Below are 19,428 nucleotides of genomic sequence, written 5' to 3'. Positions count from 1 at the left end.
TCACACAGTTCAAAATAGCTAAAATATGGACATACAAGGTGTTTATAAGTAGACTTTCTTCTGTGGATGCATTGGACGTGAAGTCTTCAAAAGGTACCTAGCACAGTTAGCTCTAATGGCACTCTCAGTGGAATTTTTGACCAGCTCATGACTGAATAACGACTTCCAAGTTAATATGGCTTCATGTCATTTCATAATTGCATCATTACAGTATATTTTGTCTCTACATGCAAGAAGGAAACGTGCATTAACAAAATAAAGCAGCTCAGTTGTACTTTGCAGGGGGTATTATAGACTTCTAATGTCAATGTGCTGAATTCCCATTGCCCTGCCAGTTTCGTCCACTGATCGGCCATGTGATTATTTTTTACACTAGTACACAAAGGCCACCTTTATAGGCTTATGCCATTTCAGTCAATCTCCCCTCACGTATCAACAGAGTTACCTTCAAAAGCACAGAAAAAGCTATAAAGTATGATACAAAACATAGCACATTACAATAACGCATCCCTGTATGAAAATGGTTGATTTATAGTACGTTTTCAGGTAAGGCCACAATATGTTTGCTGTCTTTGGAAAGCCCAGACGTTCCTGCTAACAATCCTGAAAATTTAGCTGATGTCTGGATTTGGTTCAATTGCACAATGAAAAGCATATATCAAAGAAATACAGAGCCATAACAGTTCTAGATACTTGATAGTCCTTTCCCTCACTTCTTGTTGCCATACCAAGGAAAGCGTCACTGTTTAATAGATTCTACCGTAGCACAGTTAACTTTTATTTAAGATCTAGGAAAGTACTGTGGTACCAACTCAGATATAAAAAGCAAGTGAAGCATGGTAAATTAAAAGTCTTTCTAAAGACAACCACTTACAAGAATAAAAGGTATACAGGGAAGTAAGATAAATATTATAAAAGGTATATTGGCTTTTCTAGCTGATTTAAAAAATGCACTTTCCAGCCTAGACTACAGACTCATTTTGAGGAATAATGTTAAAATTTGATAGCTGACTTAGACAGCTAATCTAGTTTGTATTGTATGATAACTTTAGACTTCAAAACCTATGGATGAGACGAACTACCTAATAACCTGTAAGAGAAAAAACCTGAAGGATACGCTATTGTAGAGCCCCCAAATCACTTGCTTGAAACTTAGCACAAACTTTGAAAATGTTCTTATTTCTACAGTCTACTCAGCACATCTGTAAATCAAAACTTCAAGTTAAAGTTCACCACAGACATTCTTCATGTGCTTGAAGAGGCAAAGGTTTGTGCGTATACAGCTGCACGTCTTCATCTTTCTAATGGCTCTCAGCTCAGTAAGATAGAGTCTTACAGCAAGATCACCATGTAGACAATACATGGAAATCAGGTTTGTTTATTTTTACATTTATTATTTGGGATTATTAACTGCAAAAGTGAAATAGTTCTGGCCCTTCTATGACTTTGAAATTCTCTATAATCCACTGGAAGACTTTTATGCTTTGACTTCAATTCTGCTTCCTCCTTTTAGCTGCTCTGACTTCATTTGTACATAAAAGCAAAATTCCTGTTTCTTGGATAACTCCATCTTTAATCATTCCTTCTTTTTTTCTTTAAATCATGAAATGAAATCTCTTCTTCCAAATTACAGCAATAGTTTGTTTTGTATGGAATGGAAATCGCAAACACACAAAAGCTTTGATCCAGAATGAATGTGTTGTTTGGATTTCAATTCAGATAAACTGTTAATATCTCAACAAAGCACAAATACGGAAATTAATTATTTCTGAGTTTGGCTGAAATTGAATGGATCCCAGAAAATATTTGAATTTAGATCAAACTATGTTTTCCTCTGACAATACTATTCCATCAAAAAAGTTTCAGTCAGCTCTATATTCTGCCTATGCAAATAGATGTATTATATGAATATTATAATCCCATCATTCACATTACAGGTTCTGAAAGTTTACTACAAAATACCTTAACAGCATGGGTATTGGTTAGAGCTTAAAAATAAATAATGCTAAATATTAGGCACTAATACTCAGTATATTCCATTTACATTTACATTTACTGCCCATGTCCAGCAATCATTGTGTTTTATTTAAATTATACCCAAATACATGAATTGAAAAGAATCACACTGTGGAAATCTCAAATAATATACGCTATATTTAACAGAAATTCCTTGAGTTCAGATCTGTCTTTAAGCTCTTAGACCAAACTTCTTCTCAATTCAATTTTTTATGTGGGCCACTTTGATCAAGTTGTAACTTGACTGAAATTCTGGTGATACAGAGTGGAGCTATTTGTGATCTGAATCCCCCAACAAAACACAGAAGGTCAAAACAAATGATAATTGTCTCATGCTGTTCCATAAATCTAGGGAAAAAAAATCCTAAAAACTATTTTCTGACTTAAAGACATAGTCAGAACACTATTCCATTTGAGGAGTTAGTCTAGGGTTTGGGTGAAACAGTCTCAGAGGACATTTAGCTTTTAAAATGAAAGCTGAAATTGGCCTTAAGCCTATTAGTTTAAAGAGATCAGAAAAACCAGCCTGTCTGCAAACACTTAAAATCCTGTCTCAGAAGTGACCAGCAACAGCTGTTAAGAGGAGAGCATGCCTAAGAAAAAAGTGAGTTTGATTGTTTGGGATGATTGACAGCTCAGTCATATCATATGCTTTTAGCATATGTGACCCAGATAGTCCAGCCCCACACGTAAAAACCTAGATTTATAAAGAGTGTTCTTTTATGCTTTTGCAAACAGATCCTGCAGCTCTTTTCTCCGTCTCTCATATCACTGAATGAGAAACAGAAGCTTACAAAAGCAATTTTTTTCATACCTAGCTGCTTTACATTCCTCAAGAGTAGCAAAATATTTGCAACACAGAATTGCCTCATCTGGGCTTTGCAAAAGTAGGCCTTATTAGTTTTAACTTTCAAAAGTGACCTCCACTTAACAGCTGTTCCCCATGGACAGCGTAATACCATTGGTCCTGCAGCAATACGGAGAAACATAGCACTTCCTCATTACCTGCTTTTCACTGCTCTCTGTAGTCAGAGAATTTGCAATATCTCTGTCCAGTTCTTAAGGTTTTGTGTCTCAGAGGTTCTTCTGGGGGTTTTCTTGCTGCTCTTTTAAAAACACAAGGAAGTGATTTACAGTTATTTTTATTCAACTGCCAGTGACTGTATTCTAAAAAGAAACATTTTAAAAGCGCTCGATTTTGCAGGGCATTCATTATATAAGCATCAGATAACACAGCTGTAGAGAAACTAAGCTTGTCTCCCCTTCAACTGTGGAGCCCCACAAGAATGCCAGATGACCTATTTACAATATTAATTGATGTATTTTCATGAATAGATGTTAATGGTAATTATAATGCTGCTTCCAAAATAAAGATATTTTTTAAAAGCTATTTCATGCCAAATTAATTGGGATTTAATCAGATATTATAAACAAACCATTTGACGTACTATGTATTAGTTACAATATTCTGTAAAAGAGTATTTGGTGCCTTAGCAAACATTAAAAAAGCACATTTAGTAAAGGATAAACTTCATTAAAATATTGATAGATGTAGCATTTAATGTCAAGGGAAGATAACTTTCAGACCAATGTCCACTATGAGCAGATGAGCTTGGGACTGGGTGCAAAACCAGCCATGACTAATAGAAATTCCTCTCTTCTGTCAAGGAACTAACAAATATTCCTGCCGCAGTCTCTCTCTTCACACTCTCATGGTAAGAAGAAGGTAATGAAAAACGAGTCTTCAGAGAAGTCTCTATACTGCTCTATGGTAAACAAAGAATTTCCTCTATATGGTGTGTACAGGACAGATTTTCCAGGGAAAATAATCTAAATTTCTAGTGTCTATATTCCCTGGTTTCCACAATAAGGTCATACCTGTTCTATTCCTGGCTACCTGTGAATGTGTGCCATATGGTTCCTAACTCCTGAAACAAGGATTGTGTCTGGAAGATGGCCTGAATGGAGGCACAGATATATAATTGCAGTCTACCTACCCACTTTTTCTACTACTCTTTGGTTCAGAATTCCACCCGTTCTTTTTCATCTCAACATACAGCAGCTGGAATAGTCGCACTGATAAAATTGTAATGATAGATCACCTGTAAATTTTAAAAATTCTCTTGATAAAGTGGTGTAGTGTCTTGGGAAACTGTATGGGTTAGTTTAAGAGTTAAATCTATGCTAAGACTATACGCGCTTTTCAATGTACCTGTAGCAGAGAGCTAAACAGAAAGTAGCTGGAGAAGCCTCAACGCACGCATTCTCTGTGAAGACACATATACCTCGGCATCATTTGAAAATAACATTGTTTCTCTTATTTGACAATACTTTAGCATTGTCATATGAAAATCTTTTTTAATTCTGAAATATTAGAAGTGCTAGCTGATGCTTTTAAGCCAGGGGCCAGAGGCAATAAACTGCCATAAATTCAGATTTGTTTCAGAAACACCAATTCCTTATGAGCTTCCTAATGCATATCCATACCTCACTTCACTCTCAGTTTCATGCAGCCAGCTCCCACCGCTCTGCAAGTGCTGCCGGGTACAGAGGGGAACTGTAATGACAGCTGCCTCAAAGCAGTTTGTGCAAAGGCAGAAAACATACAGCTTTCCCCTTTGCAGGAGGTACAGACAAGTCATAACCCAGTCCTATGACCTGCCAGGAAAATTTACACCTTTCCCCTTACTGTAGATGCAATGCTTTTTAATAGATTTTCACAAATGCAAATCCAAGTCAGGACAGAGCTTGGTGCGGAGGTGCAGCCACTCTTGGCTGAATCCATGGCTGAATCCAAGGACATTTCTTCCCGAGAAGTATAGGAAATTACCACTTAGTAGGAAGCAGGCTACCATCTTCAAACGGCAACTTCTTCCCCTCTTTGTATCACTAACGCTTGCCAGGGAGGGTAAGCTGTGAAACACAGAAGCGGGTGCTTGGTATTGCAGCTCCTGGTGAGCAGGGCACTCTCCTCGGAGCCAGCACAGGGCACCAGGCCGCTGCTGCACTCTCCTGTCCTCAGGAAGGTGCCTAACTGCCCTAACAAGACCCTAAACTAAGAGTGTTCCTTTTAGCACGTATGTTTTTACAGAAATGCCTGTAAAGATAGAAATATATGAAAGATAAGAGTTTGTCTCTATTTTTTGACGCTTTTAGAAAATGACTCACATGAAGAAATCCATGTCTCTCTCTTATCTAAACAGGCAAAAAAAGGCCGGTAGATAGAAAACACAATGCAGCAGTGAATTTCTGTATCATTTTAGCTGTTGTCTTTCTGAAATAGTGAATGAATGAAAGGGCAATGAGGAGGAGAAAGAACTTTCTTCATACCCTCATTTGATTAAAAAAAGAAAAAAGGATTTTCATGTGAACAGTTTACCATACATTACCTAGGGGAATTCAGAAATCAAAGTTTGAATGTTTTGAAACTAGCATTAGTATAAAGAAACAGGAGAACTGCAGAACAGCAGTGACTATTACTCTTTCAGTAAGTTATTGTACCTGCCACTTCAAAGAGAATTTGATGAAAACAGATGTGAAAGCAGCATTTGGTTTGTAACAGAGCAGTGTTATTTACTATAGGAAAAAAAAAAAACACAACAACCCACAAAACAGGTTAATGTGTCTTTGCAAAGAGGCTTAACAAATATATCAATAGTTATTCTAGCTTATGCTTCAAATGCTAGCAGCCCATAAAAAGTTCAAAATCTGTAGCTTTGGTTTTATATTGTATTCACGCTTTACTCCAGTTGCTTCAGAGCCAGATTTAACTGGAATTGTGAACATAAATAGCAGTTATCTAAGATTAATGCACTCCTAAACTGAAAAGTGAGATCCAAAATTTGAAAAGAGATTGTAGCAACCAACCTTAAGAAAATAGACACAAGTACAGATCAGGTAGCAGTAAGCTTACCAAATTTAAAATGCAGAGTTGCTGCTTTTTTCAAAATACTTCCAGTTTTTCCGAAAGAAAGGTAGTAGTAGAAACAAACATATTCACTAGTTTCCTTGTTTTGACAAGTCTGGGAAGAAATGTTAGACTGTAGTGGTATATGAATTCCCTTTCTCTTTTAGAGTCTATTTCCCAGGTTCTTATAGTGTACTTGGCTAGGAATATTTATGAATTATCATACTTCCAACTGCCACCATTTATCTTAAAAGAGAATTTTTCCTTATCATTCTCATCTTCAGCAGATGATGACGAGACCTTTTCCTAGCCTTGAGTCAAATGTTAAAGGACAGAGAGAACTTCAGCTACTCCTGTGGCCAAAGACTGATGACAGAGCAAAAGATCTCCAGAGCTAAGGGAAGAAACTAGTGCAGCTTGAGCTGTGTAGTCCAGACTCTGCAGCTGGAAAGCAATCACATCTGTGGTGAATTGAGCACAGGCGAAGGACCTGAAACACATATTTACCAGTGTGTTAGAGCTACATATGTACTGTACTGTGTTTGAGAGAGAACGAGCTTGGAGAAAAATTAGGAAATGTTTTCAAGAGGAAATGGCTTATTTTCTGAAAAGAATATATGCATTCCCACATGACTCAGCTAATACCTTTTCTTTTTATCTGCTTCTGTTTGCTCAGTGTTGTGCAAAGCATTTAAAGAGCAATAGCATGGAGGGGGCTATAGATTGCAGAGAAAGAACTTTACCGCATCTCCAAAAAACATATCAAACATCTGTTGCAGCCTGCCCAGAAAGTTGCCAGATTCAGACCATTTTGAACTGAGGACAAAAGAGAAGAGAAAAAAAGACAAACCACTTTCATGTGTAATGCCCTGCCAAACACCACACATCAGTTGGTAGCAACTGTTGCAGAAAAGCATGAGGGGAGACTTAATTCCTGATGGGCCATTTAAGACTTTATGGGACATAACCAACATCTTAAACTCTGTCTGGAAACCACAAGGCAGTCACCGTAAATACCACAGCAGCACATCAATGTTCCCAGTAAAATACCCTCTGCCATAGATGGCTATTATGTACTGCATCAGGTCAGTTCCTATAAGATTCAAAGACACAACATCATGACAAGTGCACTTTAGTAGTCTAATAAAATGAACCTCCCTCCACCCCCCCCCAAAGAAACAGAACATGAAGTAGCGTAAATCTGGCTTGAAAAGTCATAACCCGACCGAGAAACTGTAGTGGTTAAAAAGCTGACTTCTATAATAAGATCTTCAAATAGTAATGGAGAATCTATGCTGCAACTGCCAAATATTATTGAGGGCTGATAAGTGCCTCCACAACCTTCACTAACTGAATCCACACCCACCATTGTCCAAGGCTCATCTAAGATGGGTCTTCTCCCATCTTAAGCGGCTTTCATCTGAACTGTGTCACACTAAAACAAACAAAATCGAGGCATATAGTTCAGCATGACCAGAACAAGGAAAATATCTTTCCATTATCTGTTGTGAGATACCTTGTAGCTGCTGATATGAATAAAGGTTTGTTATCCCAATCTTAAGGTTGGATGCTGCCACCCAGAAACTACTAGATGGCCACCCACATTGGATGTTCAAAAATGTTTTTTTGTAGTTTCTTTATTCCAGAAACCTCCAGTTTAAGCCATGAGTCAGTACTGTCATGACTGCTCTGTGACCATTTTAAGAAAAGTGTAGCTGCCTTACTTCAGGTCTTTATGGCCACCGTAATCCAACTATACTAGCAGGTGCCCTACTGATCAGCTGGAGTCTGTATGAACAGAAACAGATGGGAGGTAAAATCTTTGGATAAAGAAGTTTGCAATGTTAGTACTGTTTGGTGACTGACTGATGTCAAAATACTTATTTAGCAAGTTTAGCTAGATTTTTTGTTTGTTTTTTAACTTTTCAAACACAGGTTACCCATGATTTCAGCACCTTCATCAGGCAGGTTTTTTTAATGCTTAAAGACAAGCAGAAAACAGTCTATTTTCCCCCCCTCCCTGCAGCTGTATCCTTTACTATTGTCACTACACCATTGGAAGTGCTATCTCAGCACATATGGCTCAGAACATCTTCCAACTGTTTTGAGACTCTTGAAATACCTCAGCACCTGCCACTGCAACCTAAATTCTGCTCCCTCCTGTGTACATATAAATATTGAGGCACATATGGTACTTCGTCAAAGTCCTGAACATCTACTCTATATTATGGTATGCACCATCATTTGTAGAGCGATAATTTGCTTTCAGAAAGCCCTAACATTCATCAGATCATAAATTCACATACACGTATCTCCTCTTGAGACCTCCAGAACTAGTACTACGCTTCATTAACTGGATCTAAAAAGAAGGTTGCATCAAAGGCAGAAAGAAGGGGAAGCTTTGCTCTGTTATTCGAGAAAAGACTATCAGAGCCTGGTTAACAGGTATGATACGTTCCAGGTCTGATTTTAATAATGCAGTACAGATGCTGTTCTGCCTTCTTTTTTTACTTTTATTTAAAAGTTTGAAACATAGATTGCTCTAATTTGCAACATCTGCGATACAGAGGCAAAACCATCTTCGTTTATTCAGTTTCACAATCCTCATAAACTTCAGTCTGTCAGGATCCCAAAGTCAACATGGTAACACCCTGGGTTCTCAAATGTTCTACTATAAACCAAATGCAAAATGCAGATCCACATCTTCAATACTGCTCAGAATTAGGGCAGCAGTACTGAAAAATACTGATAGGCTTAGAACAAGGAGCAAATATTGTTTCCTATAGAGTTCACAAACAAGGTCTACAAGATAAAAACTGAAAGGCAAAACAAAGAACACGAAAAAAAAGAATTAAACTTTGTATCTGGTGTTTGAATAAGTAACTGAATATAACTGGGCTCACAGTCCTATACACCTGTAGGAAGAAAATGTATCAGCAAAACTGGTTGGTTGTTACTCGTGACACAGGCACGTGCAAGTATCACCCCAACCACAATGAAAGGTCGCCAGACAGCAATGTCACAGAATGTACATGTTATAACACACTATCCATCACGATTTTCGTTACTGACATCTTCATGTCATTTAGTGTACATCAGTGCTGCAGTTTGTTCTTTGCTTTTTTTAAAACAGCAGTGAGCATAAACACAGCAATTTCTGAATAGTCCATTTATAACATGCAAGAGCTCAGCCTTTTTCTCAACTAGAACCCCATTGTAATAACATCTGCACAGAACGACCCCTTTACTATTTATGGAACCTTAGCATTTTATCCAACCAGTTGTATGACCACCTCATCTTAAGAGGAAACTTTACTTTAACATTGTATACCTCAATCTTCATTTGAGCTATACGGGGGGAAATTACACCTTGCGAAGGATTTAAAATCTAAAATTTGAAAAGACTTTTTTTACTCCCATAAATTCTGGCAAGACCTAGTATCTTGGAACAAAAGCTTTTGATTATGATTTTTTTGGATTCTAACAAGATTTATCTCATCAATTCTGCTCTTTATAAAAGGAAAATTATACAAATAAGGAGCATTACATATGACCTGAACTGAATGGTCAGTGCATAGTCCACAGTTCCAAAACAGAAAAGTTTCCAGTTACTGTCCTTTTCTGAGCATACGATTAACAAAAGGAACCACTGTAATAAGATTTTTTTGAAGGAAAAACCCTTTCCCTCTTCTGCCAAGCTCCTTCTCAGAGGCAGGATGCAACTAAACACAAAATGTCTGTTTCTTAAACTTGAAATAAGGTTGTTACTGAACACTGATGTTCTAGAGACAAATCAGTATCATTTGTCCATTTTCCTCCCTCAAGAATGCTACATACTGGGCAGGGACAGCAGTATTTTTTTTAAACGGAATTTGAGAGTACAGTCTTATTCTTATGCTTTCTAGCGTCCTAAATGCTCTGAAGTGGATTAGGGAAGCAATGTGTTGACTGGAAAAGGAAATTGAGAAATGCGGCATATGAGTAGGGAATACTTAGGACTACATATAATGAGCAATAAGCTCACACTACTCTTCAGAGTCACTTACCTTCTCTTCTGCAAACATAATTACACCCTGATGCTGTTTGGCATGAGTCCCATGCCTGGGCTCTATACTCTTCTGCTGGTAATAACTTCTTAAAGGAAATATGAAACTAAACTCAGCCTAAGAAGTGTCCGTTGGTCCCACTCCAGGCCAGCATAAAATGACTGGCCAGATTTTTTAAGCTAAGATTTATTGAGCATGAAAGGTACATTATTTTGCTAGGCAAGGACAAAAAGAGCATTATTCTTGTATATCGAAAAACAACCAGTGAGCTACTGCCCGTGTTAATAGCAATTTCCTTTCCTATGCAAGCAATAGCTTCATACAGTGCCATATGCAATTAGATCACAGACTTTCCTTGAGTAAATGGCCACACATCACAGATACATCGCTCGAGGCCCAACTGCAACTCTCTCTCTCCATTCACTTTCTATATGCGTTCTGCAGTGAAGAATACATGGTTTCCCTCCTAAGGCACAGCTTAGTTTCTGCTTTATACTTAAATTGAAACGCCACCCATCCTGAGATAGCTGCTCCTCCAATTCCTAAATCTCATGCAAATGAGTAAATTCTCAGCTACTGAGGGTAACTCATACAATTATAATCTAGACAGAGTACCCTCTGTGTGTTTTTTTGTTTCTCCTTTGCCATATGGGAAGAGGAAGAGTTTCGATCGCAATTTTTATGATGGAGTGTTTCACCTGTTGCTCTCTTACCCAAAGGAAATATCTCTGTATCTTTACTCTTAATATATTTTTATTTGACTTCATAATGAGTTGAATACAGCTAAATCCACCTCATCTGATTTTAGAAATATTATAAGAGATGTTTAAGACAGATGTGCTGTACACAGATGTAGGATTAATCACATTGCCAGTTAAATTAGCCTTTATCTAAAGTAAGATGATGTGAATACTAGTTTAAGTCATGAGGTAAAGCTTTGGAGTTCCCTAAACCCTCAAGAGTCAACAGCCTACAGTTTGGTATATTATATACAAGCTTGCTAAAAAGACATTTTAAAAAACATCAAAAGCATCATTTCTTAATATTAGACTTAATATTATTAAGCTGGCCTGCCACTTCCTATTATAAGACAAACAACAAAAATAGATAAAAGGAAAAAGCCAGCAGTGTTCCTGAAGCTTAGAGTGAAGAACACAGGTTGGTGGGGGGGGGGGAACATTAATTCAGTCCAAGGCATGGCTACTGTACGAAATGCTCCCAGCGATCAACTTAATTTTGTACAATGGGGTTTCCCCTTCATTTTAAATAATGTTCTTTAGCTTCATGAAAGCCCTGTGGAGGAAGAGGGTGGAGGTGCAGGGGGAGATAAATGTTGTATAGTGTTTGCAGGCAGCCAGAAAAATTTCTTGGGAATTGTTTCCATTCTCTCAGTGATTTTTGTTTTCATAAGAAATATGTTTATATATACTTTACTGATGGGCTGTACTTGGGAGTTAGCTGTTCCATATTTAGATATGTCTCCTTACAATCAGCAACCGCAAGATACAGATTGCCTATAAAGGCCCATATTGCACAGGCAGAGCTAAATGTCTCTAACAGGACAAACACGGTTCTGCAAAGTTATACTATGCGCTAGGATTGTTACCCTACACTATGACTGTTAGGCTACAAAACAAAACTTTTAAAGTGAGAGCCTTTTTTCACAGAAGAACAAGTTATAATGGTACAATCAAACATCTTCTCACTGACTTAATTTGCTTCCTCTCCTTTCCTATGGGAGAATTTTAATCCAAATCTGCACTTCTGGATTCTTGACATTTACATAGAAAAACCGCTGCTCATATCAGCCCATGAACTGGGTTACAGCCTGCTGGGCCTTGCTGCGTGGGAGGGCAAAGGAGGGAGAACCTGAGAACAAGGAGACAAGGGGGAAGAGCTGGGCACAGCCATGCCTCGAGGTAATCTAGAGTTAATCTGATGTTCCTAGTCCATCAGTGAGACAACTTATCTCCTACAGTGGCTTGTGATTGTGGGCCTGCTCAAAAACTCTAACAAAAGCCAGGCGAACATAGTGTCATGACTCAAAATCTACTTTCCAAGCTGCTCCTTGCTGTAACACTAAGGTAAACTCACAGCACAGTGCTGCACAGAAGTCTTCTGCTCTACTTACCGATGAAGCAACAGAAGTTTTCAAAGACAAAAAGGCAGCTAAATACTCAGCACTGCTGCTGAGTCAGTTTAAGTCTTCCCCCCATAGCTTTCAGAGTGTCTCATTAATAGCAGCCCAAATTTTTCTGCTATTTTACTGCTTTGAATAGTATCTTCGTACCTTTTGAAAGGGGAAAAATAATGCAGTTGTCCTCCCTAGCCATCTGTGACTGGTCTTGTTGAGCTGTTCCTCTCACTTTTATAATGAATTATTTATTTTCACCTTAATTAGCTAATCATGCATGTGTTGTGGTATTTTAGACACTCAGTAAATCAATTTAATGCTTAGTAAATGCATTTAGTTTCCAACCCTTTTCAACAAGGATTGATGAGCGCATTTGCGTGTTGTTGTCAATGAGTCCAACGGGGTTCACTGTTTTGTTTGCTGCTTAGGATAAAGAATCAGAAATAAGAAAGACATTAGATCATTAGTATCAATTGCATCACAAGATCAGAATAATCCTCTGACAAGGAAGACGTGAGCCATCAAGCTGAGACAGTAACTAATCACACTAAATCTTTTGTATAATGATAATCACGCTCTGGGGTCTACGCTCACAAGATGTCTGTGTGTGCTTGGCGCAACAGAGAACAGTTGGGCTCTTCACGGCCTCATGACTGGAGTATTCACCTGCGATGGTGGAGCACTAAGCACAGAAGCCCTTTTGGACTGAGAGCAGATATTTCACCTTTCAAAAGAGCAGGCAGTGGTCACTGAGCGCTAGTACTGTACTCTGGGCATCATAAAGTTGGCATGCAGCAGTCTTTCTTGCTAACACCATTCTACGTTTCAAAATACTGAAACAGTCACTGGTGCAGAAATTGTGACCTGTGGTAGTGCCATTACAGGGGAGTGGCAAAACCAGACATTTTGACACTGGACTCCGTGTCTCTCCTTGCGATTATTCCTTTATTTACACACATGGAGAGTTTGAGGGTTGCTATCTGTGAGCCAGAGCCCTGCCCTCAGCTCAGGACGGCCAGCAGGCAGCGAGTCCTCTTTCATGGAGAAATCAATCACATTTGTTAGTAATATTGTTAGCCACATACAAGGCTGCACAATTTTGCCATTCCAGCCCAAAAGTCTATCAGGATTCAGGTGGTCCATTTTCTAAAAATACTATCAAATCATCTGTTAATAATGCCATATAGGAGCAACTGTTGTGTCAACCCAGGAGTTCAACCTTAAATGAGAGGTTCCATTAACTTCACTGGACTATTTAGATGCCTGGTGTGAGCCTGTGGTTTTCCAGTCAAACATCCAAAAGCACCTTTAGTTGACAGATATTTTGTCAATATCTGTGATATTGGTATATAGAATTGGTAAGCAGACACTCAGCTCTACACTTGATGTTGACAACTGATTTTAAGCATGAAACATGAAGACAGTGTGGTTATTTGTGGAAGAGCAGCAGTTCCCAGAGAAATCTTACACAAAAAGACTTTTTTTAAAAAACATATTAACGTGTTTTAGCTTCTCTAATTATATTCTCTGCAGACACTGCTTAACAAAGCTTAAAAGCTTTGTTTGGTTTTTGCAGGCTTCATCAATAAGCAGGTTGTTACGTTGCCAATAAGAGGGTCACTATGTCAGTCCAGAGCACTGTCCTTTATTTAACTGCATTAGCATATAGCTGACAGACTATCAGAAGAAATACAGGACATCCATAGATCCTAACTGCAAACCATCATTTCTCATGATGTAAAAAATGTCTTTTTTATAACTTCCTTGGAAAATGAAAGGAGACATTTTTTCAAGGTCAATTTCATGGTAACTTAGTGACCTCAAAAGATTCGCACATTATTTTTCTCTTCAGAAGCAAGAATGTCCATTTGCTTAATGTGCTAAGTACAATAAATGCAGATTTTATTTAAAATTATTACAAATATTATAATAATGTATAAACAGCTATTGTCCAAAAAATCTCCATGAAATTAATGAAATTTAAGGAAAAGTTCTAGGAGGCACTCTGCATTGACGTAGGGCTTTGGTTGAGCTGATAGCAGAGTAATGGGATTTCCTTGGGGTTATTTAATACAATTGCAAGACTAAGCACGCTTTCAAACAGCATCTTACAAAAACATCTACTGTTTGAAATAGAGCAGGATGGCATTCTTTCAGGGTTCACGTCTGCATCCCAGGGTCACTTATTCACCACTCCAGCTTTTAGATTTTAGCTTTTCCAATGATATGTAAGTTTTCTATTATTAAAAACTGCATGTTTCTGGTCATTCCAATATCTAACCAAAGCTGGCTATTAAAGGCCAGATTCTTCCCCTCAATAAAACAGGGCCGCTACAGCCTAAGTGGCATGTTCAGGTTCTCTACTGTACCAGCATGGAATGGAATTTCTTTTCAACAAAAATTCATTTTTGTTTTAGTCTAATTTTCAGTTCAGCAAGTAGACTTACTGAGATCATTTTGCTTTTTTATTAACCAAACCAGAATTTCTAGTAACTCTCTATTTTTCTTTTCAGTAACACAACAGAGAAAGGGCACAGTTCAAATCTGTAAAATGGGTGGAAAAAAAAATCAGTGATCACTTCACAAAGAGAAAAGCAAAGAGAGCAGAGGACTTTTTTTGTTCTTTATAACCACAGTTATTTCAAAGATCCAACTTCCAGCAAGATTTGCAAACAGTTCCATCAGGACAGCTGAGGAGGTAATAAACAACAGCTGGAGGTTTTGGCAGAGGCAGAAACTCTTACGGCATTGTTATAAAATAAGGAGTAATGTAGTACTCCAGCTGCTAAAAACAGGATTGTAAATATTTCCCTGTTTCCATACCTTGCACCCACTGGTTAAGGCTGAATAAGCTCTTTTATTTTCCCATTTCTCTAAATACGTTTGTACACAAAATATTTACTTTCCCCACACTAACCTAATGTTTCCAGCAAATAGAGATGTAAATGACAGCATCTCTTCTCACTGTAAATATTAGCAATATTTTCCTTCCAGGGGGAGTTCTGCCCAAGAAAGAACTCATTTAAACAATGCACCGAGACTCTCGACAACTCTGAAACCATTGAAGAACTGTTTCCCTTCTGTACCAGTGATGATTAAGACAGAGACTGATGTCACCAGAGTGCAGTACTTTAATCATAAGGCTATCATAATTGTGACTAAGTAAAACTGAGAGACTTGAGCAGATCTCAACCTTCCATACTACTTCAAAACCTCCCAACATGGACTCGGTTTGTGACTGCAAATTACCTGCATTGGATATTTTGATAAGAAGCATGGATTTAATGGAAATGTGTGCTCTATTCCATGGTGCTTTCCATTTCTACATAATCTATGAATTTTATCAATTTAGAAAATCGAAAAGCAGAAGAGACAATTAGAAAAATACAGTTATAACTTCTGTAGAACTTAGGCCTTGGAGTCCCACTGTTTTCACTGCGGCATGAAGAAAATGACTTCAAGCTGAGATAGAAACTTCTTTCACAAAGACCACTAACCTTGGAAATCCAGTCTTAATTTAAGATCACTTCAAGTGGTGGGATATATTACTCCTACAATACTCCTTCCACATTCATGAAGCCAATTCAAGGAGACCTAACAATCTTTTTAAAATTCACTGCGCTGCAGGCATCCTGATTAAAGGTGAATAACATCTCTACCACATTCTGCAAACTGAGCTAGAAGTCTGCCTTAATGGAAACAAGCTAAAGAAACAGCCAAAACTATGCCACTAGGTAAGAAAAACATCACAGATTTTAGCGCAGAAATTACAATAGTGACAAATCTACTTTTGTACTACCCAAGAACATCCCTCTAATCTTTTCTCTCTCTTTGGCAAACTGGTCAGCTCTGCTTTGAGAATGCTGTATTTTCTTTAGAATAAAAAGCTTCCAAAATCTAGTCATTTCTCATTACACTTGTTCTCCCTCCCTGTAGTTACTTCTGGATAATGTCATGATTTGGAAATTAAAGACAAACACCATGCGCAAACTGAGTTAGTGTTTCTTTATGCCATGTTCTTCCAAAGGCTTTTCTTACCTTTGAACACCTGTGAATACTGATCTACCATACAGACAGGCCAGTAGGTCCATTTCACATTTCTAATTTTCCCACAGCAGCAGAGCAGAGCAGAGCAGAGCATATAAATTAAGAAGATTCAGCTTCCAGTGTATTTTCCATTTCAGTAGCTATCACTGAGGACAGCTAATGTTGCATAAACGTTTGCATACCATAGGTACTTTTGATGTTTAAAACAGATTTCAAACATCCTCAGAAACCCCATCTTTCTCTGGATCGGCATTAAAATGTTGAACACATCTTTTGTGAGGAGTTTGTCTCAAGAGGAGACAAACATTCGAGAGTTTCCAAACATTTTTCAGATATTGACACCAATACTATATATTGGTGTATATATATACACATACACATATACACACACACAAAAATATGTATGTGTTTATATACACATATATACTATATATATGAAATATAGAATACTATCTGTATGAAATACTATATTAAATATGACAATTTTCTGATCCTTTTTGTGATAGAGTAACTGGAGTGTTTACCCATATCTAACAAGAATGGAATTGTCTTGCTTGGAAAGATTAAGAAATAGCTGTTTTTACCATTCTTATGAACACTAAAACCTTCAGGGCTAATGAAGGGTTCTAAAAAGGCAACGTACTGCTTTAACTGCAGACCATGCACAGAATGGGAAGCAGGAAAATTCCCTCATAAGCCTCAGCTATAATGAACAACTTTGAGTGATGAAGAACTACTCTTTTTATGTCTGCTTGGTTCTTGGCTATGAGTGTTAACAAAGCTGCCAGCAGTACCTGTGCTTTTGTGATGAGGACAGCTTCTCCTCTAAGAACCAGAGAGCTCACCCTTTCCCGTCTCTTAGAAGAGGGTTGTTGGGATACTCACTCAGTTAGAGCCAATAAGCTGTCAGTCATAAAATACACTTTTGCCCTTACAGCCTGAGAAGCACATGCACATATTTTACGTACCTTCACTAGGAAAGAAAATTAAGTAAAACAAACAGAACAGGCTACCTCTGAGTATAACTCTGAACAATTTGAAATGGTTCATTTGACTCAATCTTAGCTCATTCTTCTGGAGCTAAGAAAGTTGACCTAATCACATCTAATTAAAGGCCCTTCATTAACAGATCACCCTGTTTAGCCCTGCTTCATCGGTCCTCTTCCATAAGCAAACACTTATTACCTACAATATGCCACTACACCAAACCATCTGCCTGGTTTCCAGGGTTACATTTATAATAAGGGTGAGTTTGCACCGACATTGTTTTAGTGAATGCAGTTTCCACTGAAATTATTTATTCTTTAGTTTGCTCAGAGAAACCATTTCCACATTATTCAATGAACTTTTGAAATATTTTAAAGTAATTAAACCAAAGTCACACACCAAAAATTTTCACTCATCTTAAAAAATGAGTATTTACAGCAATTATCAAAGAAGAATATGAAATTCAAGGTAAAAGCCTAACAAAGGCCTGACGTTATAGCAGCACTTCAAACAGCGCTAACCTCCATCTTGGAGCCTGCACAAGAAAGCAGAATCTGACCTGCAAATAGTAAAATGCAAGTACAGCAACAGCACAGAAAAAATGGGGAAAAAAAAAGAGTAACCATTCTTATTTTCATATGTAAGTTACTTAAAATAAAATAATGATACAAATGGAGGGGAAGGCAAGGAAGGGAAACAAGGCAGCGGTGTAGAATACTTGCTGTAGGTTTTAACAAAGTTCTATCATGCCCTCACCTGTTCTTAAAATCTACGGCTTATACCAGCGCCAGGCAGAATCAGTCGACACTTCCTAAATACCTATCTTTTTTCTATATATCCTCCAACTCTACAGCATCCAAGTATGCTGTTAGAATTATCATGGTATTAGTTGTGCTTACACCGCAAAGCTTTGATGAGGAGCAGCAACTATGAAAGGCAGTGCATTTTAATACCAAATTATATGCATCTTGCATTTGATTGCTCTCTGTTAAATATGTGTCTGAAAGCACATTTTAATGGTCTGTCTTGGAACACAGAGTCCTGGGTCCTCTGAGGGCATTAACAATAGTTCTGTGCAATTTTACGGGGCTTTTATGGGGCTAGGCTTTCACTTCCAGTATTTCAGTATTCCCCCAAAACAACTAGGCTGTATCACCGGGCCTTATTTCACCACAGAAGGCCAAGATTTTCCAAAAGAAAGATCTACCAAGAGAAGAAACAGATGGCCCTGTCTATAGAAAAGAATGTTAACGGAGGCCAATTCAGCACTTGTGATGAGGTCTCTGACATTCACCAAAGGACACAAATGAAGAAAACATTCTTTTTTTTGACTGTTAGGACACTTCAGTGGAGGAACACTAAAGAAATTGCAAAGCCTGGTCCCGGCAGAGAAACTGGTCCTCAGAAACAAAAGCATATGCTCTTCTGCACTACTGCACAGCAGAACTAAAATGACTCCCCAAGCTCTTTGAAAACAAATTAGGTATGGGAGGCTCGACAGTGATGAGTAAAGTGTGTCCACCTTTCTGACAAGAGCTACCATGGAGAGCTTGATGAACCATTTGTGCAGCGTTCATAATTTTATGAGAAAGGGACCTGACCAGTCACAGACTGAACTCCTCGAGCTCCCCCGCACTAGGCCCCTTCCTTGCAAGGCTCAGCCAGAGTTTCCTCTATCCAAACTGCAGTGACAAGAGTGCTACAGAATAAAAAGCAAAGTCCATTAGGCTGATGGGAGATGAGTGCATCTGAAAGCAGAGGAGTGGATAATGAAATAAATAAAAACACCATAAGGAACAGCCAGCCAGATCTAAGCAATTCCATGAGTCTCCCAAGCAAATAATATAATAATAGGAGAATAAATAAATGTGAACACTAACGTCATCACTGTCAACTAGATCTCACATCTGACTTCACGTAGCACCTACAGGAAACCTGCAGGAAATCAACTCAAGGAGCGAGCCCTACGAGACTGAACACCTCAGGCATTAGCCCATCGCCTCGTGATTTCATTTATTCTCTGAAAAATGGGAAGCATTTGTCAAACCTCTCAATAACACCATGAGCACATACCTGTAAATGCAGGAAGATACTGTGGAGATGAGTAGGCATGCCAGGGTTAGGTGCTTAGTACACTTTGAAATTTCTATTTTTTTCAAATCACATGAACTTATGCTCCTGCAAAACATCTAGAAACATTAAAAATGCCATACAGAAATGAGAGAGCATAAGTATTAGGAATAAATATCTGTAGTGTAATTCCTTTATTTCATATCTTCTAAACATTGAGA

The sequence above is a fragment of the Dromaius novaehollandiae genome, chromosome Z (assembly GCF_036370855.1).
Source record: "Dromaius novaehollandiae isolate bDroNov1 chromosome Z, bDroNov1.hap1, whole genome shotgun sequence".
In the NCBI taxonomy this organism is placed as follows: domain Eukaryota; kingdom Metazoa; phylum Chordata; class Aves; order Casuariiformes; family Dromaiidae; genus Dromaius; species Dromaius novaehollandiae.
This window is presented reverse-complemented; position numbering follows the sequence as displayed.